Source organism: Ranitomeya variabilis, chromosome 1, assembly GCF_051348905.1.
Source record: "Ranitomeya variabilis isolate aRanVar5 chromosome 1, aRanVar5.hap1, whole genome shotgun sequence".
NCBI lineage: Eukaryota > Metazoa > Chordata > Amphibia > Anura > Dendrobatidae > Ranitomeya > Ranitomeya variabilis.
This window is the reverse complement of record NC_135232.1, coordinates 786321275-786347736: the sequence shown is the minus strand read 5'-3', so window position 1 is coordinate 786347736 and position 26462 is coordinate 786321275. Positions and strand designations below refer to the sequence as shown.

At 44.7% G+C, this 26462-nt stretch overlaps 1 long non-coding RNA gene and 1 pseudogene across 1 annotated transcript in view; one reads left to right on the top strand and one right to left on the bottom strand.

The window, feature by feature from the left end:
* LOC143784541 (uncharacterized) overlaps positions 1-26462 on the top strand; it is a 549109-nt gene that overhangs the window by 458750 nt on the left and 63897 nt on the right. The gene's annotated exons all lie outside the window — the stretch shown is intronic.
* On the bottom strand, positions 21700-22457 carry LOC143762867 (arrestin domain-containing protein 3 pseudogene; annotated as a pseudogene).

Here is a 26462-nt window from a genome sequence, read left to right as displayed (position 1 = left end):
TATCGGCCGATACTTGCGGGTATCGGAATTCCGATACCGAGATCCGATACTTTTGTGGTATCGGGTATCGGTATCGAAACAACATTAATGTAAAAATGTGTAAAAGAGAGAATTAAAATAAAAAATATTGCTATACTCACCTCTCCGACGCAGCCTGCACCTTACCGAGGGAAGCGGCAGCGTTCTTTGTTTAAAATTTGCGCTTTTCTTTCCTTTACGTGAAGTCCCGGCTTGTGATTGGTTGCGTCGCAGTCACATGGGCGACGCAACCAATCACAGCAAGCCGTGACGTAATTTCAGGTCCTTAAGGATTTTAAAATTACGTCCCGGCTTTGTGATTGGTTGCGTCGCAGTCACATGGGCGACGCAACCAATCACAGCAAGCCGTGACGTAATTTCAGGCCCTTAAGGATTTTAAAATTACGTCCCGGCTTTGTGATTGGTTGCGTCGCAGTCACATCGGCGACGCAACCAATCACAAGCCGTGACATCACGGGAGGCTGGACACGCGCGCATTTTAAAATGCGCGCTTGTCCAGCCTCCCGTGACGTCCCGGCTTGTGATTGGTTGCATCGCGGTCAACCAATCACAAGCCGGGAGGCTGGACACGCGCGCATTTTAAAATGCGCGCTTGTCCAGCCTCCCGTGACGTCCCGGCTTGTGATTGGTTGCATCGCGGTCAACCAATCACAAGCCGGGAGGCTGGACACGCGCGCATTTTAAAATGCGCGCGTGTCCAGCCTCCCGGCTTGTGATTGGTTGACCGCGACGCAACCAATCACAAGCCGGGACGTCACGGGAGGCTGGACAAGCGCGCATTTTAAAATGCGCGCGTGTCCAGCCTCCCGGCTTGTGATTGGTTGACCGCGATGCAACCAATCACAAGCCGGGACGTCACGGGAGGCTGGACAAGCGCTCATTTTAAAATGCGCGCGTGTCCAGCCTCCCGGCTTGTGATTGGTTGACCGCGATGCAACCAATCACAAGCCGGGACGTCACGGGAGGCTGGACAAGCGCTCATTTTAAAATGCGCGCGTGTCCAGCCTCCCGGCTTGTGATTGGTTGACCGCGATGCAACCAATCACAATCCGGGACGTCACGGGAGGCTGGACAAGCGCTCATTTTAAAATGCGCGCGTGTCCAGCCTCCCGGCTTGTGATTGGTTGACCGCGATGCAACCAATCACAAGCCGGGACGTCACAGGAGGCTGGACAAGCGCTCATTTTAAAATGCGCGCGTGTCCAGCCTCCCGTGACGTCACGGCTTGTGATTGGTTGCGTCGCCCATGTGACTGCGACGCAACCAATCACAAAGCCGGGACGTAATTTTAAAATCCTTAAGGGCCTGAAATTACGTCACGGCTTGCTGTGATTGGTTGCGTCGCCCATGTGACTGCGACGCAACCAATCACAAAGCCGGGACGTAATTTTAAAATCCTTAAGGACCTGAAATTACGTCACGGCTTGCTGTGATTGGTTGCGTCGCCCATGTGACTGCGACACAACCAATCACAAAGCCGGGACTTCACGTAAGGAAAGAAAAGCGCGAATTTTAAGCAAACAACGCTGCCGGTTCCCTCGGAGAGGTGAGTATAGCAATATTTTTTATTTTAATTCTTTCTTTTACACATTAATATGGTTCCCAGGGCCTGAAGGAGAGTTTCCTCTCCTTCAGACCCTGGGAACCATCAGGAATACCGTCCGATACTTGAGTCCCATTGACTTGTATTGGTATCGGGTATCGGTATCGGATTGGATCCGATACTTTGCCGGTATCGGCCGATACTTTCCGATACCGATACTTTCAAGTATCGGACGGTATCGCTCAACACTAGTCACGTCACATATGAAGCGACTTTGAGGTGTCTATATAACAGAAAATACCCAAAAGTGACACCGTTTGACTTTTTGAATGCAAAATAGGCTGAAATCAATAGTGGACGCCATGTCACATTTGGAGAGCCCCTAATGTGCCTAAACAGTAGAAACCCCCAACAAGTGCCCCCATTTTAGAAACTACACCCATCAAGGAACTTATCTATATGTGTGGTGAGCACTTTGAACCCCTAAGTGCTTCACAGAGATGCTTCACAGACTTTGATGGAATGGTTTGCCTGTGTCATGTCATGTTTGGAGAGCCCCTGATGTGGACCCCAAAAATTGTTGTTCAGTTTCCCCTAAGTACACCGATAACCCATATAATGTTGGATTTGGGGTGAAAAATTGATTGGCATACAAATTTGTCTGTGCCACCATAAGATTTATTATTTCCTTGCTGAAAAATAATTTGAAAAAATCTTTTTCCATGAGGCCTGAAACATCAAATTGAATTCCTGAGCTGCAGATGAAATTTGTAATAACTGGCTGATAATATTTGGGGGGGAGTCAATTACTCTAGGAGTTGACTACGTTCTAGGGCTCCTTGCTTGGGGTCGTTCCTCACCAGTGGAGGAGGAAGAGGAATGTGGGATCTCCCTCACTGGCTGAATCCGTATCAAAGGCAAGGAAAGCATATGCCTCCTCTGGTGAATAGCGTCAACGAATTGGTAATTTTTTTTCCGTCAAAACACGGGATGTGTGTGTAAGTCGTAAAAAAAAAGTAAAAAGTAAAAATGTAAAAGAAACTGAAGAAAAAAATGAAAAGAAAAATCAGTAAAAAAAAAGTTTGTATGCAAAAAAATTACACCACAATAGCTCCCTACCTATAAAGTTACTCGGCACTAACTATGGTCACTAACAATTCGACATACGTTCCCCTAATTCGCAAGCTACAAATTTATTAGGCGCAAACAATTCTTGTTTGCAAAAAAAAAATTTGTGTCACTAACAATGCAACGTTTGCTCCCCTAATGCAATAGTTAAAAACTAACTTGGCATAAACAGTACTTTTTTTTTTTGCAAAAGAAAAACGGACGTCACTAACAATGCAACGTACGCTCCCCTAATGCACTAGCTGAAAATTTACTCAGAGCAAACATTTTTTTTTTTATTTGCAAAAGAATAACGGATGTCACTAACAATGCGACATATGCTCCCCCAATGCAATAGCTAAAAATTAACTTGGCGCAAACATTTTTTTTTTTTCGCAAAAGAAAAATGGACGTCACTAACAATGCGACGTACGCTCCCCTAATGCACTAGCTAAAAATTTACTTGGCACAAATAATGCTTTTTGGTAAAGAAAAATGAACATCACTAATAATGCAACATTGGCTCTCCTAATGCACTAACTAAGAAATTACCCCGCGATAACAATTCTTTTTTTGTGAAAAAGAAAAATGCTACCTCCCCACCTATAAAGCTACTCTGTACTAACTACTATTTTTTTTAAACAAAATCGGACGTCACATACACTGTGACGTCCGCTACTCTAATGTGCTACCTCCTTACCTATGAAACTACTCTGTACTAACTACTTTTTTTTTTTTTTTTTTAAAAGCAGATCAGATGCCACTTACACTGTGACTTCCGCTGCTCTAACTGGCTTAAAAAAGAAAAAGTCTCAATACTGATCAAAACGCTGCAGCCGTGGGAAGGCACAGGAGGACACAGATTGCAGAAGGGTCACACTGGCCACTAATGGGGCTGGTGTAACATTTGCAAGTGCAATGTGAGAAACGTGCGCGATATAGAAATCCATGCAGCCGCATGCTACAGTCCCGAGTGCCGTCGGCAGTGCCGGGTATTGAGGTGAGAGACTTGTGCGAGTTTCTCACATTGCAATTGCAAGTGTGACACTGGCCTGAGTGTAACACAGGGTGGGGATCACTCTTTTAGATTAAACCCTTTGGCACTGATAGTTGAAGAACCATTTTTCAGCCAATCAGTGCAAAAAGGGTATAATCAGGGGAGATGACATCGCAATCACCCCACCCATTGTGACTAGTGTGATTTGTGCTGTGTCAGACAGGTCAAATGTTTGTTTTTTTACAACTTTATTGTCGCATTGCTGTGATTGGCTGGCAATGTTGATCAGCATTCACAGTGATCACCGACATGGTGGGGAGGCAGCCATCTTGACTCATTCACCACACTACATGGTGACCGAAAATAGCATTGCCGTATATATACACTGTGTTCCAAATTATTATGCAAATAATATTTCTTCATATTTTCTCTAAATTACCTATCTGAATTGCAGTCATTGTTATTTTCCAGTCATCTACTATTCTAGTATAATTGCAATGTTTTGGAACAAACTGCCTATGAAAACAGTATCTTTAAAAAAAAAAAAAAAAAACACTCAAAATGCATGTTCCAAATTATTATGCACAGCAGAGTTTTCAACCTTTTTTTTTTATTTTGAACCAAAAAATAGTCAATTGCGAAGTTTTAAGCATTAGCAGCTTATTACAAAATGAAATCAAACAGTTTTCACTTGAAAACTTTATTCTAGGTGATGTTACCTTTGCACATAGGACTCCTTGTTCGAAAGAAGCTTCTGAATTCTCTCGTCCATTGAATTTGTCAGTTTTTGGATGGTTTCTGCTTCAATTGTTTTGCATGTGGACAGAATACCCTCCCAGAGCTGTTGCTTAAATGTGAACTGCCTCCCGCCATCAAAGACACTCCTTTTGATGATGCTCCAGAGGTTCTCAATGGGGTTGAGGTCAGGGGAAGATGGTGGCCACACCATAAGTTTGTCCTCTTTTATGCCCATAGCAGCCAGAGATGCAGATGTGTTTTTTGCAGCATGAGACGGTTCATTATCATGCATGACAATGATTCAGCTGCGGAAAGCACGGTTCTTCCTCTTGAACCATGGCAGGAAGTGTTGTTTTAGAAACTCCACATAGATTATGGAGTTCATCTTTACCCCTTCAGGGATCATAAAGGGGCCGACAATCTCTCTCCCCATGATTCCAGCCCAAAACATTACTCCACCTCCTTGTTGGAGCCTTAGCCGTGTTTTCATGGGGTGTCCTCCATCAACCAGCCATCCTCCACTCCATCCATCTGGACCATCGAGCGTTGCACGGCACTCATCGGTGAACAAAACAGTTTGGAAGTCAGTTGTCAGGACTCTGAACATTTTTTACCTTTTGTGCATTACTGCCCTTTTCCAACATGGCGTCCTTGGTCTCATGTGCACTTGTCTTCCTGCTATAAAACTCCACCCCAGCCTTCAGTCTGTGCTAGATTATTCTGCTTTGCATCCAGCTCCTGATTATTCCCTGGCCTTGCACCTGCACCTGCTCCTGTGAACCTGTGTTGGAGATCCTGCCACTCTGCTCTGAGTTCCTGCTGCATACACCAGTGTTCAGTAATCCTCCTTCATCTGCTGCTCGTGTTACTTCCATCTGCATTTGCTGGACATGTAAGCTGTTTCTGCTCTGCAAAACCTGAGACTATTAACCAGGCCTCCCTGGTTGAGCTAAGATATGATTTGAACTGCCTAATAGCATATCTATCTGTGTCTGGACTAAGTCAAGGATCTATTCGTGTCAAGTTTCCTCAAGAATAACTGTGCTTTATAGACTTTCGGTTTGTTTGCATCTACCTCTGAAGTTTCCTATTGACTGCTAAGCTGCGTTTATTATTTGCACCAAGTGTTGTGGACTTGAGTTTCTCTCTGCACCTGCTTGAATCCCCGTGTGATAATATAAACTTTACCACTTATAAAACTGTGTCCTTTTGTCTTGTTTCACGCAAAGAGTCTCCTGAATTATCCCCTATAATTATTACATCAGTCTTCATGTATCGTTTGGCCCACAGGAGCCATTTCTGCTTGTGTGCAGTGGATAGAGGTGGTCGACAGGATGGCTTACGCACCTCTGAAGGACCCTGCATCTTGTTGTTCTGGGGACGTTGGAGACACCAGCAGCTTCAAAAACTTGTCTGCTGCTATGACAAGGCATTTTTCCAGCTGCTCTTTTAACCTTACACAATTGCCTGTTGGAAAGAGTCCTCAATTTTTCCTTATCAGCACGCACATGTGTGTGCTGGGAATCAGCTACATACTTCTTGATTGTGCGATGATCACGATGAAGTGTCTTGGCAATGTTGATTGTAGTCATGCCTTGACCTAAATACTCCACAATTTGTTGCTTCTCAGCAGCCGACATATCCTTTTTCTTTCCCATTTTGGCAAAAAATGTAGGCTGCTTAATAATGTGGAACAGCCTTCTTAAGTAGTCTTGCCTTTATTTGGACACACCTGCCAAACTAATTTGCACAGGTATCTGCAATTGCTTTCAGTGATATAAAGAGCCCTGACACACATCACCATCAATGAGTTTAAATGACAAACACAAAAATTCTAACCTTATCACTCCTAAACTCTTTGTGCATAATAATTTGGAACACAGTGTACTTTGATGGAGCTTGCCAGCACTTTGAAAGAATACAGCTCCCTCAGCGCCGTGTATATACGGTGTACTGTATGTCGACAAGGTCTAAAAAGAGGCAGCTACATATTTAAGAGCTGTAATTCCTAAGCCCTTACTCCAATTACGAGTGAATACCCTCAAATTAAGGCTTCCATCACATTAGCAGTATTTGGTCAGTATTTTACATCAGCATGTGTAAGCCAAAACCAGGAGTGGAGCAATTAGAGGAAAAGTATAATAGAAACATATGCACCACTTCTGCATTTATCACCCACTCCTGGTTTTGGCTTACAAATATTGATGTAAAAAACTGACCAAATACTGCTAGTGTGACGGCAGCTTAAATGCTGAGAGTTTGCTCTTTAAGCGTATACTGATTATATAACAGTAGATTGAATATGTTTTGGTAAATGCCTAAAATATTGAAACTTGTGCCACTATCCAAACATTTGTAGACCCAGGGCTGCCACTAGGAATTTCAGGGCCCCATACTGTCAATATTTTGGGGCCCCCTTGAAACTCCACCCAGGCTCCACCCCCAATTCCACCTCCACCCCTCGAACCTTCCACAGTTCCTCCACCCTCTCTTGGAAAAGCTCCACTTCTGGTGAATATCGGTCTGCACTTGGACCGCGGTGTATGGATCGGCCGCGGGTCTCCAGATCTGAAATTTGCAGCCTCACAGCCTGTATGAGGATGCTGGTCAGGAGATCGGCGCCCAGTCCGTGCACAGCTGTGGGTGCACAGACCGACAGCCCCCTTTCAAAAATTACATTGTCATAATAATAAAGATGTTTCCAATCATATATACCAACTTGCTTCAGTAATTCCCCACCCCCCTTCCAAACCCTAACCAAAACTTATAAGTTACTGGATGATCCCGAGCTGCTGCCTGATGTTACAGTTGGGCATTTGGTTTTGTAGCAGCTCAGGATCATCCAGCATCTTATACATTCCACTAGCCTCCCCCTGGACTCTGTTGGATGCGACCCCCAGTCCCAACTAGCCTCCCCCTGGACCCTGTTGGATGCGGTCCCAGTCCCTACTAGTCTCCCTTGGACCCTGTTGGATGCGACCCCCAGTCCCCTCTAGCCTCCCCCTGGACCCTGTTGGATGCCGTCCCAGTCCCTACTAGCCTCCCTCTGGACCCTGTTGGATGCAGCCTCAGTCCCCACTAGCCTCCCTCTGGACCCTGTTGAATGCGGCCCCAGTCCCCACTAGCCTCCCTCTGGACTCTGTTGGATGCGAACCCCAGTCCCCACTAGCCTCCCTCTGGACCCTGTTGGATGCGGCCCCAGTCCCTACTAGCCTCCCCCTGGACCCTGTTGGATGCGGCCCCCAGTCCCCACTAGTCTCCCCCTGGACCCTGTTGAATGCAGCCCCAGTCCCCATTAGCCTCCCCCTGAACCCTGTTGGATGTGGCCCCAGTCCCCACTAGCCTTCCCCTGAGCCCTGTTGGATGCGACCCCCAGTCCCCACTAGCCTCCCCCTGAACCCTGTTGGATGCGACCCCAGTCCCCACTAGCCTCCCCCTGGACCTTGTTGGATGCGGCCCCCAGTCCCCACTAGCCTCCCCCTGAACCCTGTTCGATGCGGCCCCAGTCCCCACTAGCCTCCCCCTGGACCCTGTTGGATGCAGCCCCAGTCCGCACTAGCCTCCCCCTGAACCCTGTTGGATGCGGCCCCAGTCCCCACTAGTCTCCCCCTAGACCCTGTTGGATGCAGCCCCCAGTCCCCACTAGTCTCCCCCTAGACCCTGTTGGATGCAGGCTCCCAGTCACCACTCGCCTTCCCTCATCAGCCACATGATACCAGTACAGACACAGCCACTGTGAGCCACCTGAAGCCTCTTTTCACTAGAGAGACTCACCCTGCTCGCCCGCCCTCCGCCTGATCTGCCCTCCACCTCCACCTGCTCGTCCATCATCCGCCCCCAGTCAGAAGAACAGAATGGCAGAAGTAAAGAACTCCAAGACCACCCAACCTGAAACAGCGAGAAGGGGTTATACCACAGTGCCCACCTTATGGGGTCACATAGGGGAGAATGAGATACAGCTAAGCACATGGGATTGCACAGGAGAGGATTTGATGCACAGCTCAGCAGACACTATCACACAGGATAGGATTAGATACATCTCAGCAGACGGGATCACACAGGATAGGATTAGATACACGGCTCAGTAGTCAGTATCACACAGGATAGGATTAGATACACAGCTCAGCAGTAAGTATCACACAGGATAGGATTAGATACACAGCTCAGCAGTAAGTATCACACAGGATAGGATTAGATACACGGCTCAGTAGTCAGTATCACACAGGATAGGATTAGATACACAGCTCAGCAGTAAGTATCACACAGGATAGGATTAGATACACGGCTCAGCAGACAGTATCACACAGGATAGGATTAGAAACACGGCTCAGCAGACAGTATCACACAGGATAGGATTAGATACACGGCTCAGCAGACAGTATCACACAGGATAGGATTAGATACATGGCTCAGCAGACAGTATCACACAGGATAGGATTAGATATACAGCTCAGTAGTCAGTATCACACAGGAGAGGATTAGATACACGGCTCAGCAGACAGTATCACACAGTATAAGATTAGATGCACTGCTCAGCAGTCAGTATCACACAGGATAGGATTAGATACACAGCTCAGCAGACAGTATCACACAGGATAGGATTAGATACACAGCTCAGCAGACAGTGTAACACAGGAGAGGATTAGATACACAGCTCAGCTATGGGATCATACAGGATAGGATTAGATACACTGCTCAGCAGACAGTATCACACAAGAGAAGATTAGATACACGGCTCAGCAGACAGAAACACATAGGATTAGATACACGGCTTAGTAGTCAGTATCACACCTTATAAGATTAGATACACGGCTCAGCAGTCAGTATCACACAGGATAGGATTAGATACACAGATCAGCAGATGGTATCACATAGGATAGGATTAGGTACATGGCTCAGCAGTCAGTATCACACAGGAGAGGATTAGATACACAGCCTAGCAGACAGTATCACACAGGAGAGGATTAGATACACGGCTCAGCAGACAGTATCACACAGGAGAGGATTAGATACACGGCTCAGCAGACAGTATCACACAGGAGAGGATTAGATACAGCTCAGCTGACAGTATCACATAGGATAGGATTAGATACACAGCTCAGCAGACAGTATCACATAGGATAGGATTAGATACAGCTCAGCAGACAGTATCACACAGGAGAGGATTAGATACACAGCTCAGCAGATGGGATCACCGGAGAGACTCACCCTGCTCATCCGTCATCTGCAGTCCGCCTCCGCGTGACACACAGCACGCTGCTCTCTCTGCTCTGGGTTGAGGAAGTGGAGCAGCGTGTGACGTCAGGCAGGACCATGATGCACCTGGGCTGGCTGCAGCTTTTAAAGGTACAGTGCCATTTTCCTTTCGCCGGATGCATTAACAGCAGTGTAGGTGTTTCTTTAAAACACTACAGTGCTGTTATGCATAGGGGGTTGGAATCCTTGAACAAAACGTCCAGGGGCCCAATGAGGAGAAGCAAATAGGAGGGGGGCCCGAGCTGCCAGCGTGTTCAGGCCCCCCTTTTTGCTCCTCATCACCGGGCCCCATACAGTAGTAACGGCTGTAATGCCCTGATGGCGGCCCTGGTAGACCTGTGAACTTTTAACCCCTCTTTTCCTTCCCTTCTTCCAAGAGCCATAGCTTTTTTATTTTTCCATCCACATAACTGTATGAGGGCTTGTTTTTTGTGGGACGAGTTGTACTTTTGAATGACACCATTCATTTTATCATGTGATGCACGGGAAAGTGGGAACTAAATTCCAAGTCACTTGAAACTGCAAAAAAAGTACAATTGAACAATCGTGTTTTTTTTTTTTATTTACTATGTATACTATTCTATAAAACTGACCTGGTGGTGTAATTATTCAGATCCACAATTGCACAAATACCAAACATGCATGTTTTTATTTATATTTAAGTGGTGGAAAAAAGTTCAGAAATTTGTAAAAAAAACTAAAATTTTGCTTGTGTCACCATTTTTCGAGACCCGTAACTCTTTCAATCTTTGGGAAATGGGGCTGGGTTAGGGCTTATTTTTTGCTCTCTGAACTGATGTTTTTACTGATACAATTTTGGGATAGATACAATGTTTTGGTCGCCTGTTATTGCATTTTATTACAATATTGCCAGAGTAAAAAAAAAAGTAATTCTAGCGTTTCGATCTTTTTCTCATTGTGCTGTCTATGATGAATTAACTTTATATTTTTTTTGTTATTTTATTTTTGATGTGCAAATGGGAGGTATTTGAACTTTTGTGTGTTTTATTTTTTTCATAGTTTTAAAAACTTTTTTTAACCTTTGACTGTATTTAATAGTCCCTTATGGAGACTTGAAGTCATGATCATCTCATCATCAGAATCGTCATGACAAGCACGGGGGTGTTGAGTAGACCCTCGGCTGTCATGGCAACCCTTCGGCTCCCCGCAGTTGTTAAAGGCCATCTGACTAGAAACATGGGTTCTTGACATGCGAATCTACATCAAATGCAGGGACATGACATATCAGGTAAATGTACATCATATACTGTATAGTGAAGGGGTTAAAAATATTGTGAATCAAGTGAGAACATGTATAATTTTATGCTCAAGTTAATTAAACCTTTAAATATTCATGTAGTCGTTGGGCTCATTCACACATCAGTTTTTCTAATACAAGCGCTATCCATTTTTTTACAGGTAGCTCTCGTACCTATGGCAGTCTATGGTGCGCTGTTCACATGTATGTGGCTTTTTGAGGATGGAGTTGTCCATGCAAAATTGCAAGGATATGTCCAATATTTATTTGGTGGATAGATATGTGGTAGATATTAGAAAAAACTTTTTGACAGTGAGGTTGATCAAAGAGTGGGACAGGCTGCTGTCAGAACCAACTACCTGATGGCCACTCACCGGCAACAGCACAGGAGGTTTAGCCTGGACATCTGGTGCCAGGGACAGCCTGTGGCACCGAGGAGCTGTGAATGAGTGGTAGCAGTGGTGCTGCATAGGCTAGCCATTCTCCAGAGCAGGCAGACAGGACCTGCAGTCACGTGACCGCGTGTCAGAGGGGGTGGGCGGAGCTTAGCGTCGCTGTTTGAGCCTGCAGTGGCTCTGGGAAAAAGTGTAAGAAGGAGAGGAAACCCCCAAGGATGTTAAAAGGGATGACAGGAAAAAACGTAGTCACACAAGCCAAGGTCATACACAGAGAGGTCGACGCAGTACACAGGGGCAGTGAGAAGAATGGTCAGGATGTAGCAAGAGATCAGAAAACCAGAACGGGCAATAGACGGTACAGAAACGGCAGGCAGGAATCACAACAGGGACGGGACCAGATCAGAAACCAAACAGACAAACAATAGTACATGCACAAAGCAGAGGCACACCAGAGTCAGACACACTCAGCCAAGGGTCAGAATATAAACGACAAGGATTGACCTCACAGTGAGGCTATAAAAAGCCTCCCAGGACCCAGAAAGAGGCCATCCGAGTTAACCCTGCAACTACCTGACCCGAGAGCCCAGTAAACCATGACAGCTGCCACAAGAGGTGGTGAGTTCTCCTCTAATGGAGGTCTTCAAACACAGGCTGCACAGACATCTGTCTGAGATGGTTTAGTGAATCCTGATTTGAGCAGGGGGTTGGACACAATGACCCAGGAGCTCCCTTCCAACTCTACCATTCTATGATTCTTCTGCTTCAAAAGCGTTTATTTCCTAGCTCAAGCTGTGCTACCTTTTAATACTTTGAGATCTTCTTTGATCTGCCATTAACATTGTATTAATATTGTCTGCACATCAGGTATATATTCTCTATTTCCTAAAACTGCAGTTTTACCGCTTATGCAGTTTAAAAAATTGTAGGACAGGAGTCTCCACCAAGGAGCTCTGACATATACAGTATAAATAGATCCTAGCTCAAATGAGCACCTGAGACACCCATGCATGAGTAAATGGGAGTTTTGTTCAGGGGATACTTTGTGTCCAGATTTTTTGGAGGGGTCTGTAGAAGGGCTGAGAAAACATTTACGGCCTAAGTATATAAGGAAAACTAATATAATCGTTATTTTGGTATCATACTCTGGCCCTCCTTCACAGGCTAAAACCCAATATTCCTAATTGTTGTTGGAGATGTGGTCTTGTGGGAGGAGATATGCTTCACCTGTTTTAGACATGTACCAAAATACACGGTTTCTCGAAAGAGGTGAAAACCTTTAATCTACAATATAATAGGCATACATACACCATTTAATTCCAAATTGTATTTGCTTAATATTCCTATTGGGTTGCAAATGTCAACAGTTACTTTTACATGTGGTTACAGAAGCATGATGCTTAAAGTCCCATAAATGGAGACAGGATAACCCTCCTGCTGAAAAGTCAGGCCAGGAGGTAGATGTGTAGAATATCTTACCTCATTACCATATTTTGTAATGGAGTGGAATCCGTCTGATTCCTGTTGGTGGGGTCACTAAATGCTAGGCTCTTAAGTCTAATTTGACGGGCATTCTGATCACATTCCCCCCACCTCGTCTCTTGGTTTTGTTCTTCATGTGCCTTTTTTTATCATATTTTTTTTTTCTATATAATTTCTTGGCATCACCAATATGCTGACTATAATTTTCATCTTTACGGCTTCTTTTGTGTAATGGAAAGGTCCTTTGTGACTTTGATTGAATAAGTTATTGTTGCTTGTAAATTTCTATACTATATCACTGATTGTACCACTATATACTTTAGAATGACAATCATTAATTGGGATTCCTTTTCCTCTTTATATACCGAAAACTCAATAAATATACAGTTTATAATAAAAGAACCTTTAAAAGAAGCTTGAATAATTATTTTCATGATGAGGTTTCTTACAGTTCTCCCTAGAGCAATAAATAATCAGATTAATAGGAAATCATCATTATTTTGTCCTCTCTATAAATGAACTTTAATGACAAGCAATCTCCAATCCATAGAGGTCTAGCCTCACAGTGTGTGTTCCTTCCAGAAGAATGATCTCATGGGTTCCACTGTTTGGCTTGTCATTCTTATTCGGAGATGCATAGTTTATGACTGTTGTCTTGGGACTTTCTTGAGATAATAGCATAATGTGAAACATAAAATCTTTAGAAGGAACTCTGTGAGATACTTTTAATTAGTTGTACATCAGCCTCTGTTAATAATGTGAATAATCAAAATTAATTTATAAAACAAATTTTATACATAGAACAGCTCTTTAACAAGCATTAACCCATTATGCATGCTGACATCAATAGCTGGGTAGGTTTTCTTGCATTCACTGCTATTTATTTGTGCCTCAAATGATCAGTATTGGATGAACCAATGAACTTTTTATTGGACTGTTCATTTCATGTTGCAGCACATTGACGTACTATATTGTTGATACCGAAACCCTGATTCCAGCAATGTGTTAATTACTGGACTGCTTTATGTAGTTTTGATAAAATCACTATGTTATCTGCTGCAGCTCTACCAGTTCTATAAATGTGGAGCTCTGTATAACCCCCTCACCAGGGCAATATTTCACACTAGGCACATTGTGTCAGCATTCTTTGTATTGGAAGATGCGAGCCGCGGCTCTTCCGGGATCTTCACCCTGCTCACTTCATTATGCTTCACTGAGACCTCATCAGAGAACCAAAGAAGACTGGATGGTACATGAACGGCTGCCTGTGGGATGGTTAGCGCTCGCAGAGATGAAGATATGGACATATGTGTAGTCACAGAGGGGCTTTATATACAGAGGGGCCTGTGTAGGGATGCAACAGTACAGCTGGGTGTTTAAGGGGATGCTGCAGTATAGTTGCACAACTTCCACTGGGCTATTACCATTACCCACATTCCTATGGCGCTCTTTTCCTTTGTCCTTTTTGCACCACAGCAACCCATCTGATGAAGGTCGATGCTAGTGACCACCGAAACGTTACTTTACTGGGATTGCTTTACTGAATGAAAAAAACTGATATTCTATATTCTGAATACAAGAGTGCCAGATTTAATTTTATAAACTGCAGTATAAGGGACTCAATATGGAGATGGGGCAGATAGGGGGACTCTGTACAGAGATAGGGCAGCTTACGGTGCTCTTGTGTGAAGATGGGGCAGTTTAGAGGGCTTAATATAGCAATGTGGCAATATAGAGGGTTCTATATAGAGATGTGTCAGCATAGGTTGCTGAGTATGGAGAAGGGGTAGTATAGAGGAGCTCTATATTAAGATGGAGCAATGTTGGGGTCACTGTGTAGAAATGGAACAGAATAAAGCTGGATGAGTGTGGAGAAGGGGAAAAATGGGGTTGGGGCTCTGTATGGAGTATTGGCAGTATATGGGAACTCGGTGTGGAAATTGAGAAGTATAGTGGGGTGACTCCGTGTGCAGATAAGTCAGAATTGGGTGTCTGTAACTGGAGATGGGGCAGTATAGGGGGCTCTCTATGAAGGAGGAGCAGTATGGAGATCAGTGTAAAGAAGGGGAAGCATTAGAAGGACAGTGTGAAGAGGGGGCTCAATATGGAGTGGAGGCATAGTGGGGGAAACAATGTGGTAGTTTTAGTTCATAAGGGATGATATTATTTTGGGTAGAACTCATAATGAACAACACTGTGTTGTAGTACAATTTGGCTTACAGTATGGTGTTAGGCATAGTAAATAAAAGGGAAATATTTTATAGGAGGGGACAGTGCGGATACTGTGTAACATAAGAGAGACAATATTGGGTAATTTTTTGTGCAGGGAGCACAGTGAGGGGCAATTATTTATTAGGGAAAACAGTGTAGGGCTTATTAGGGCACAGCATAGGTGGTCATTTTATTCAGAAGAATTATAAAGACAGTTATTTTTAAGGGCACTGTGTTGGGATGTACTACAGAAGTCCAGATAAGAGGGAAGTCTGCAGAGGTGAGCTCTGGCTGTGAAAAGTCATCATGGCATCAGCACCAGTTGAAGAAGAAGAATTAGAACTGTGATCAAAGAAAATGTCACTTATAAGGTCCCTGGATGTAAGGGAGCATTTACATTAGTCAATTTCCACCTTTAAACAACTGCCTATCTGCTATAAGAAGCCAATTGTTTAAAGCATCACTGCAGCATTTTTTTTATTTTATTGCCGGAGTGGTGCTTTAAATCTAAGTTCCTTGACCCTACGCTTATACTCGCCCTCCACCGTCTTTCACCGCCACTCCCATTGGTCTCTGGCAGTTTGTGACCTACCGGATTGCTCCAGTGTTTCATGGAGCGAGCTGAAGGTCACAACTCAATACAAGTTTATGAGAGCCTTACTGTGGCTCTCTTAAACTTGCATTGAGAACTTGTGACGTAGCTTCTGACTTCGGGCAAGCCAGAAGTTGCGGTCACAGCGAGCGAGACTGGAGCAGCACCAAAAAAAAAGATGAAGATGCCGAAAGAGGATAATAAGACCAGGGGCAGGGACCTTACAGTAAAAGCACGACTCCAGCAATGAAAATAAAAACAGAACCCTGGAGTTCTGCTTGTGGGGCTTTAATAGCCTGTTTAGACAGGATGAGATCACTCTTTCATGTGCGCAGAATGATTGGCAATATAGAATCATGATCTTCCTGTGCGCATAAAAAGAATAGTATTGTTCTCTGCAGCATATGTTTACACAGGATGATGTACTGCAGAGAATGATGATATTTAAGCAAGCATAACAATAATTTAATAATTATAAAAATAAATTAATAATAATCAAACATTTTGCTTGTGCATTGAGTGATTGCCAGCCTGCAACCGATATTCGGTTCAGGCTAGGAAGGGCCCAATAACCAGGGACCATCTCAGCCTGATAATATAAGCCTGCAGCTGTCTGCATTACCTTGGCTTATTATCAAAAATAGGGGGGACCTCATGTCATTTTTTTATTTATTATGTAATATGTTAAATAAGGCTAAACACCCTGTAATATCAAATGAAATGCATTAAAGGGTTCTTTTTTGTTATACATAGAGGACTTGTGACAATATTACTATAGCAGGGGTCTCAGACTCAGACGGGTAAATGGGCAGCACTTAGAAAAAATTTGAATATGAAGGGCCACATTCTTTGAGGGAGAATATGATGTTTTCAGTGATGCCATTATTTTTGATCATCTTTCTTTTTTACATGTTTTTATTATTTTTAATGGTATATCATATATTTCCGTTATTTTGGGGTGGAACCTGGGTGGAGTCTCAAGGGGGCCCCGAAAATTTTGCCAGTATGGGTCCCAAAATTCCTAGTGGCAGCCCTGGAAGAAAGGGATTTAACCCCTTAACGACCGCCGATACGCCTTTTAACGGCGGCCGCTAAGGGTACTTAAACCACAGCGCCGTTAACGGCGCTGTGGAAAAAGTGAATAGTGCCCCCCAGAGTCGGATTTTCTCTGGGGTCTCGGTTGCCGAGGGTAGCCGAGACCCCAGAGAACATGATTCGGGGGGTTTTTACCGACCCCCGAGTTGCGATCGCCGGTAATTAACCGTTTACCGGCGGTCGCAACAAAAAAAAACAAACGCAATTTGCCTTTTAATTTCTCTGTCCTCCGATGTGATCGCACATCGGAGGACAGAGAAATAGGGTCCCCGATGGCCCCCGATAGCCCCCCAATACTCACCTATCTCCCCCGGTGCTCCTCGTGGCTCCCGATGGGCGCCGCCATCTTTTTTCCGGGAAAAAATGGCGGGCGCACGCGCAGTACGCCCGCCGCCCGGCACCCGGAAGATCTTTGGGGTCTCGGCTGCCGGGGGTAGCCGAGAACCCAAAGAACATGATCGGGGTCGGTTTGCACCGACCCCTGTTTTGCGATCGCCGGTAATTAACAGTTTACCGGCGACCGCAAAAAAAAAAAAAAAAAGAGCGATCGATCTGTAATTCTCTGTCCTCTGATGTGATTGCACATCAGAGGACAGAGAAATAGGGGGATTCGGGGACCCTAACATACTCACCCGGTGTCCCTGGGAGGAGAAGACAAGTTGGGGCTAAAATTAGGGTTAGGGTTAGAGTTAGGGTTAGAGTTAGGGTTAGGGTTAGAGTTAGGGTTAGAGTTAGGGTTAGGGTTAGGGTTGGGGCTAAATTTAGGGTTAGGGTTAGGGCTAGGGTTAGGGTTAGGGTTAGGCTACTTTCACACTAGCGTTTTTTGGCTTCCGTCGCAATGCATCGTTGGAGAAAAAACGCATCCTGCAAAAGTGCTTGCAGGATGCGTTTTTTCTCCATTGGCTTGCATTAGCGACGCATTGCGACGGATTGCCACATGTCGCATCCGTCGTGCGACGGATGCGTCGTGCTTTGGCGGACCGTCGGCACAAAAAAAGCTACATGTAACTTTTTTGTGCGACGTGTCCGCCATTTCCGACCGCGCATGCGTGGCCGGAACTCCGCCCCCGCCTCCCCGCACCTCACAATGGGGCAGCGGATGCGTTGAAAAAACGGCATCCGCTGCACCCGTTGTGCGGCGCTTCCAATGCTAGCGTCGGTACGTCGGCCCGACACACTGCGATGGGCCGAGTACGACGCTAGTGTGAAAGTAGCCTTAGGCTTCTTTCACACTTGCGTCGGTACGGGGCGGTCGCAATGCGTCGGCCCGACGTACCGATGCACGTTGTGAAAATTGTGCACAACGTGGGCAGCGGATGCAGTTTTTCAACGCATCCGCTGCCCAGTCTATGTCCTGGGGTGGAGGGGGCAGAGTTACGGCCACGCATGCGCGGAAATGGCGGACGCGACGTACAAAAAAAAGGTTACATTGAACTTTTTTTGTGACGACGGGGGCTAAAGTTATGGTTAGGGTTGGGGCTAAAGTTAGGGTTAGGGTTGGGGCTAAAGTTAGGGTTAGAGTTGGGATTAGGGTTAGGGTTTGGATTAGGGTTGGGATTAGTGTTACGTTTGGGAATAGGGTTGGGATTAGGGTTAGGGTTGGGATTAGGGTTAGGGGTGTGTTGGATTTAGGGTTTTGATTAGGGTTATGGTTAGGGTTGAGATTAGGGCTGTTTTGGGGTTAGGGTTGTGATTATCGTTAGGGTTGTGATTAGGATTATGGATCGGGTTGAGATTAGGGTTAGGGGTGTGTTGGAGTTAGGGTTGGAGTTATAATTTGGGGGTTTCCACTGTTTAGGTACATCAGGGGGTCTCCAAACACGACAGCCAATTTTGCGCTAAAAAAGTCAAATGGTACTCCCTCCCTTCTGAGCTCTGCCGTGCGCCCAAACAGTGGTTTACCCCCACATATGGGGCATCAGCGTACTCGGGATAAATTGGACAACAACTTTTGGGGTCCAATTTCTCCTGTTACCCTTGTGAAAATAAAAACTTGGGGGCTAAAAATCTTTTTTTTTGGAAAAAAAATATTTTTTTATTTTCACTACTCTGCATTATAAACTTCTGTGAAGCACTTGAGCTTTCAAAGTTCTCACCACATATCTAGATAAGTTCCTTAGGGGGTCTAGTTTCCAAAATTTGGTCACTTGTGGGGGTTTCTACTGTTTAGGTACATCAGGGGTTCTGCAAACGCAACATAACACCCACAGACAATTCTATCAAAGTCTGAATTCCAAAATGGCGCTCCTTCTCTTCCGAGCTCTGCCGTGTGCCAAAACAGTGGTTTACCCCCACATATGGGGTACCAGAATACTCAGGACAAATTGGAGAACAAATATTGGCATCCAATTTCTCTTGTTACCTTTGTGAAAATAAAAATTTGGAGGCTAAAAAAATCTTTTTTGTGGGAAAAAAATATTTTTTATTTTCACTACTCTGCATTATAAACTTCTGTGAAGCACTTGGGCATTCAAAGTTCTCACCACATATCTAGATAAGTTCCTTGGGGGGTCTATTTTCCAAAATGGGGTCACTTGTTGGGGGTTTCTACTGTTTAGGTACATTAGGGGTCTGCAAACGCAACATAACGCCCGCAGACAATTCTATCAAAGTCTGCATTCCAAAATGGCGCTCCTTCCCTTCCGAGCTCTGCCGTGCGCCCAAACAGTGGTTTACCCCCACATATGGGGTACCAGCATACTCAGGACAAATTGGACACCAACTTTTGGGGTCCAATTTCTCTTGTTACCCTTGTGAAAATAAAAACTTGGGGGCTAAAAAATCTTTATTGTCAAAAAATATATATTTTTTATTTTCACGACTCTGCATTATAAACTTCTGTGATGCACTTGGGCATTCAAAGTTCTCACTACACATCTAGATAAGTTCCATGGGGGGTCTAGTTTCCAAAATGGGGTCACTTTTGGGGGGTTTCTACTGTTTAGGCACATCAGGGGCTCTCCAAACGCGACATGGCGTCCGATCTCAATTCCAGTCAATTTTGCATTGAAAAGTCAAATGGCGCTCCTTTGCTTCCGAGCTCAGCCATGCGCCCAAACAGTGGTTTACCCCCACATATGGGGTGTCGGCGTACTCAAGACAAATTGTACAACAACTTCTGGGGTCCATTTTCTCCTGTTACCCTTGGTAAAATAAAAATTTGGAGGCAAAAAGATCATTTTTGTAGAAAAAATGCGATTTTTTTTATTTTCACGGCTCTACATTATAAACTTCTGTGAAGCACCTGGGGGTTTAAAGTGCTCACCACACATCTAGATAAGTTCCTTAAGGGGTCTAGTTTCCAAAATGGTGTCATATGTGGGGGGTCTCCACTGTTTAGGCACATCAGCGGCTCTCCAAACGTGACATGGCGTCCGATCTCAATTCCAGCCAATCCTACATTGAAAAAGTAAAACGACACTCCTTCTCTTCCAAGCTCTGCGGTGCGCCCAAACAGTGGTTTACCCCCATATATGGGGTATCGACGTACTCAGGAGAAATTGCACAACAACTTTTGTGGTCTAATTTCTCCTGTTACCCTTGTGAAAATAAAAATTTTGGGGCAAAAAGATCATTTTTGTAGAAAAAATGAGATTTTTTATTTTCACGGCTCTACGTTATAAACTTCTGTGAAGCACTTGGGGGTTCAAAGTGCTCACCACACATCTAGATAAGTTCCTTAAGGGGTCTAGTTTCCAAAATGGTATCACTTGTGGGGGGTTTCCACTGTTTAGGCACATCAGGGACTCTCCAAACGCGACATGGCATCCGATCTCAATTCCAGCCAATTATGCATTGAAAAAGTCAAACGGTGCTCCTTCACTTCCAAGCTCTGCGGTGCGCCCAAACAGTGGTTTACCTCCACATATGGGGTATCGACGTACTCAGGAGAAATTGCACAACAACTTTTGTGGTCTAATTTCTCCTGTTACCCTTGTGAAAATAAGAATTTGTGGGCGAAAAAATCATTTTTGTGAAAACAAATGCGATTTTTTATTTTCACGGCTCTACGTTATAAACTTCTGTGAAGCACTTGGGGGTTCAAAGTGCTCACCACACATCTAGATAAGTTCCTTGGGGGGTCTAGTTTCCAAAATGGTGTCACTTGTGGGGGGTTTCCACTGTTTAGGCACATTAGGGCCTCTCCAAACGCGACATGGCGTCCGATCTCAATTCCAGCCAATTCTGCATTGAAACAGTCAAACGGTGCTCCTTCACTTCCAAGCTCTGCGGTGCGCACAAACAGTGGTTTACCTCCACATATGGGGTATCGGCGTACTCAGGAAAAATTGCACAACAAAATTTGTGGTTAAATTTCTGTTTTTACACTTGGGAAAATTAAAAAAAATGGTTCTGAAGTAAAATGTTTGCAAAAAAAAGTTAAATGTTCATTTTTTTTTTCCATATTGTTTTAGTTCCTGTGAAGTACGTAAAGGGTTAATAAACTTCTTGAATGTGGTTTTGAGCAGCTTGAGGGGTGCAGTTTTTAAAATGGTGTCACACTTGGTTATTTTCTATCATATAGACCCCTCAAAATCACTTCAAAGGTGATGTGGTCCCTAAAAAAAACATGGTGTTGTAAAAATGAGAAATTGCTGGTCAACTTTTAACCCTTATAACTCCCTAACAAAAAAAAAAAATTGTTTCCAAAATTGTGCTGATGTAAAGTAGACATGTGAGAAATGTTATTTATTAACTATTTTTTGTGACATATCTCTCTGATTTAAGGGCATAAAAATACAAAGTTTGAAAATTGCAAAATTTTAAAAATTTTCACCATATTTCCATTTTTTTCATAAATAATCGCAAGTAATATCGAAGAAATGTTACCACTAACTTGAAGTACAACACGAAAAAACAATCTCAGAATCAGCGGGATCCGATAAAGCGTTCCAGAGTTATAACCTCTTAAAGTGACACTGGTCAGAATTGTAAAAATTGGCTCGGTCATTAAGTACCAAATTGGCTCTGTCACTAAGGGGTTAATCACCTCAAGTTGGCAACGAGCTGCTTCACCTCTTTCATTTTCCCTTTGGCATAGAAAGTCTGTTTGATAAATGGCCACCTTAGGCACAACAATTCTGGAAGAACAATTCTCAATCTCAGCCAAGATTTGAATTGATTCACCTGGTGTATAGCCCTTCCTTTCAATTTTGTCACATAGGGAAATTGGACCTGAGGTACAAAACCAGCAACACAGAGTTTTATCTTTTGGGCCCGCCTGTGGTGACAGTAATGAAGGAGTGCTAATATCTATATGCTCAAACACGGTGAATTCCTTCTTTAATTTGACTGGTAGCAGCCAGGCTCTGTGCAACTCTGCTTTCACCCAATAACGTGCACTGCCGTGTCTGCCTTTAAATGAGGTAGCGACTCGAGTGGTGTCTGTGGAAGCTCAAAACTAAAAGCATATTCATGGCATCCTGAAAGAATAGTGGTCAGTCCTTCTTCAGAATTATCGTCATCTCTTTCATGGCCAATCAGGATGTCTTTATGGTTGAAATACTTCGCTTCCTCGGTATAATTCTGGGTATAGGCAGTGTTAGATCCAGCATTCCTAGATTCAGTCCATCTCTCTTTGGCATGTCCTCTTGCATGGATCTTCAGGGATTTGATTCTGATCCCCCTGTAACTTCCAGGTTTACCTTCCCTGAGACTGTGTCCCCACTGGAATACACAGGGACATGGCTGCCATTAAGACAGTCAAAGCTTATAGTTAAACTCTTCACCTTCCCCAGCACCATGATTGTAAGAAAATGTAGAAAAATAGGTGCTGTGTAATGGTGGAAAAATGAGGGAGGAAAGAGTAAAAATCTAAGATCTCATGTAAAATGTGATCTTGTATTGCACTGCTGGGTCAGTGCTGGCTGTGCAGGCAGGTCATTGGAAATAGTGGGTAGGAGAGGCAACAGCAGTGCTGCTGTCACAGTGCTCAGCTCAGTTCTCCTCACAAAGACGGCCCCGGTTTCTTCACCATCTGAAGTATCCCGAAGAACAGGGCTAGCTAGGGCACCTCCTAGTGATAGGGCTAGAAAAGGAGCCCTGGTCCCAGGTCACTCGGCAACTATGCTGTGACATTGTTCAACAGAACTCGCCGGACCTGAAAATCCATAGGTCTGCCCATCTCTAATTGCCACACATTTCAACCTTTGAGCTGGAAAGTGTGAAATCCCTGGTGAGATCACCATCATAAATGTATACTCTGCAATATTAGTTGATTTACTCTGTGGATGATCTCTGCAGCGTGGAGGTGAGAGTTTTCAAAAACCTCATCACAATATTTCTATTTAAATCAATACATATAAGGCATTACAAGATAGAAGATATCAATGACAGAACTATTTTAAGGCCGGTGTCACACCTGCAACTGCAATGCGAAAAACTTGCGCGAGTCTCTCGCCTCAATACCTGGCACTGCCACTGGTGGTTCAGACCGGAGCGTTCAACTGTATAGAAATACATGCAGCCGCACACTCCAGTCCCGAGTGCCGATATTGAGGTGAAAGACTAGCGCCAGTTTCTCGCATTGCAGTTGCAAGTGTAACACCGGCCTAAACAAGAGTCAGGAGCAGCACAGATAGTATGGTGTGACACCGCAGATGTAGTCTTTCCCTCCTTTCCCATTAGCGAAGATGCTTTTATTAGATCATGGGAAGAAGCTGCATCTTTTTGTTCCAAAACATGTATGGAACTTTTTACTAAATCTAACAACACTAAAATGAATGAACTTGAAACAGAACTAAAAAACATTCAGGATGAGATCAATAAACAGCTGACTCCTGACATGGTGGCTAGTTTTAAAAATGATCTGCATCTAGAATTACAAAAGTGGGAGAAGAAAATTGTACAAAGTATGACCAAAAAATATCAATGCGACATATCGGACTGGCAAGGTAATCGTGTCTATAGATGGAAAAGGAACAACTCTGGCTATAGATCACGCTCACGTTTCGTTCTCATCTGTCTCTTCTGCTGAGGAGAAAGCACAAAGTTCTGATAATTTTCACTCTTTATGGGATGGAAGAGACTATTTAAAAGACTCTAGGCCTACAGGGGCAAGAAACAACCAGAAAAGTAAGACACCATCTTCACTTCATAGTGACAAAAAAGCAAAAACTAATATGCTCGAGGTAATTAACCTATCTTCACATATCAGATCCGAAATACAAAAAGAGGTATTAGGACTTAGCTTATCCTTCTCTCCATGCAATAATTTAAAATGTTCACAGCAGTAAAGGACCTTCAGCTGTTTTCTCGAAAATTGGTTCTTAGGAAACTCCATTCCAGGTCATTTTCAGAAATAAGGTGATATCTATAATATAATGCTAGGAGCGTCACTCTGTTCGAAGCCTTTATAGACTGCGCAAGCGCGACACGCCTGCGCAGTCTTGACCCCACAGAGTTACGCATCCGGCAGTAGTGTAGCTACCGGGGGGCAGAGGGGGCCGTGCTCAGAGGGGGGCCACCCGGAGCTACGCTACTGTAACTGTATTGGCGTGCACAGCGCGCTGATACAGTTACATTCTGCGGCAGAGCAGGGAGAATCAATATCCCTGCTCTGCTGCCCTGCCACCATGGGCCCCTGAGCAGATGGGCCGGTGCCAGCAGTGGGCCCCCCGCCTGTCATTGCAGGGTCTGCGGTATCGGCATCTAGCCGATGCAGCTGACCGCATTGATGGGGGAAGGAGCGCTATGCCAGCGTCTGACGTCACCAATGCCAACACTGACAGGGAGTGCGATTACATCACTGCCCAGCGCCTGCGGGCCGGAGGTGAGCAGGAGCAGGGAGCAGTGCAGGAACCAGGAAGAAGAGAGGTGAGTATTTATTGTTTCTTTATAGGGGCTGCCTTATACTACAGAGTCTGCCTGTGGGGGGTGCTGCCTTGTACTACAGGGTTTGCTTGTGTGTGGTGCTGCTTTATACTACAGAGTATGCCTGGAGGGGGTTGCTGCCTTATACTACAGTGTCTGCCTGTGGGGGGTGCTGCCTTACACTACAGGGTCTGCCTGTGGAGGTGCTGCCTTATACTACAGTGTCTACCTGTGGTGGGGTGCTGCCTTATACTACAGAGTCTGCCTGTGAGGGGTGCTGTTATGATCCCTAGTGGCTGAGGATCACAAATAGATCAGCAAGTGATTAAACTAAGGACGAGCTCTAGGGAGATGGTAACTGGACTGATCGCAAATCTGAACCTATCCAAAACAACTAGAGGTAGCCGATGAACGTGCCTAAAAAATTCCTAGACGTCTCGAGCCAGCCTGAGGAACTAGCTACCCCTAAAGAGAAAGAAAGACCTCGCTTGCCTCCAGAGAAATAATCCTCAAAGATATAGAAGCCCCCAACAAATATTAACGGTGAAGTAAGAAGAAGGCACATACATAGGGATGAAATCAGATTCAGCAAAAGAGGCCCACTAGTACTAGAAAGCAGAAAATAGAGCAGGGGTCTATGCGATCAATAAAAAACCTTTACAAAATATCCATCCTGAGATTTCAAGAACCCACACACCAACTAACGGTGTGTGGGGAGAAACTCAGCCCACTAGAGCAACCAGCAAGCGAGGGAATTACATTTTAGCAAGCTGGAACAGAAAACATGATAAACACTGCTGATCAAAAAATGAGCAAACAAAACTTAGCTTATCCTGGATGGACTGGGAGCAAGGTAGTCAGAAGGAATCTGAGTAGCACTGATTACATCGACAGCCGGCAACAAGTGGAAGTAAAACAGAGCTATATAGGAACCTCCCAGAGGATAACGAACCAGCTGATAGCCAGAGACCAGCAGGATAACAGGCAAAGCCACCAGGGGGAGCCCAAAGCAAAAGTCACACCATACCACCAGTGACCACAAGAGGGAGCCTGAACACAGAGTTCACAACAGTACCCCCCCCTTGAGGAGGGGTCACCGAACCCTCATGAAAACCACCAGGGCGATCAGGATGAGCCACATGGAAGGCACGAACCAAATCGGCTGCATGAACATCAGAGGCGACAACCCAAGAATTATCCTCCTGACCATAGCCCTTCCATTTAACCAAATACTGGAGCCTCCGTCTAGAAATATGAGAATCCAAGATCTTCTCCACCACGTATTCCAATTCTCCCTCAACCAGCACCGGGGCAGGAGGCTCAACCGGAGGACCCACAGGCACCACATACCTCTGCAACAACGAGCGATGGAACACATTATGAATAGCAAATGATGCTGGGAGGTCCAGACGAAATGACACAGGGCCAAGGACTTCCAGAATCTTATAGGGACCGATAAACCGAGGCTTGAACTTAGGAGAGACCTTCATAGGAACGAAGCGAGAAGACAACCACACCAAGTCCCCAACGCAAAGTCGGGGACCCACACAGCGACGGCGGTTGGCAAAGAGCTGAGCCTTCTCTTGAGACAGCTTCAAATTGTCCACCACATGATTCCAAATCTGATACAACCTATCAACCACAACATCCACTCCAGGACAGTCAGAAGGCTCCACCTGACCCGAGGAAAAACGAGGATGAAACCCCGAATTACAAAAGAAAGGAGAAACCAAAGTAGCAGAACTAGCCCGATTATTAAGGGCAAACTCGGCCAACGGCAAAAAAGTAACCCAGTCGTCCTGATCAGCAGAAACAAAACATCTTAAATAAGTCTCCAAGGTCTGATTAGTTCGCTCGGTTTGGCCATTCGTCTGAGGATGGAAGGCCGACGAAAAAGACAAATCAATGCCCAATTTAGCACAAAAGGTCCGCCAAAA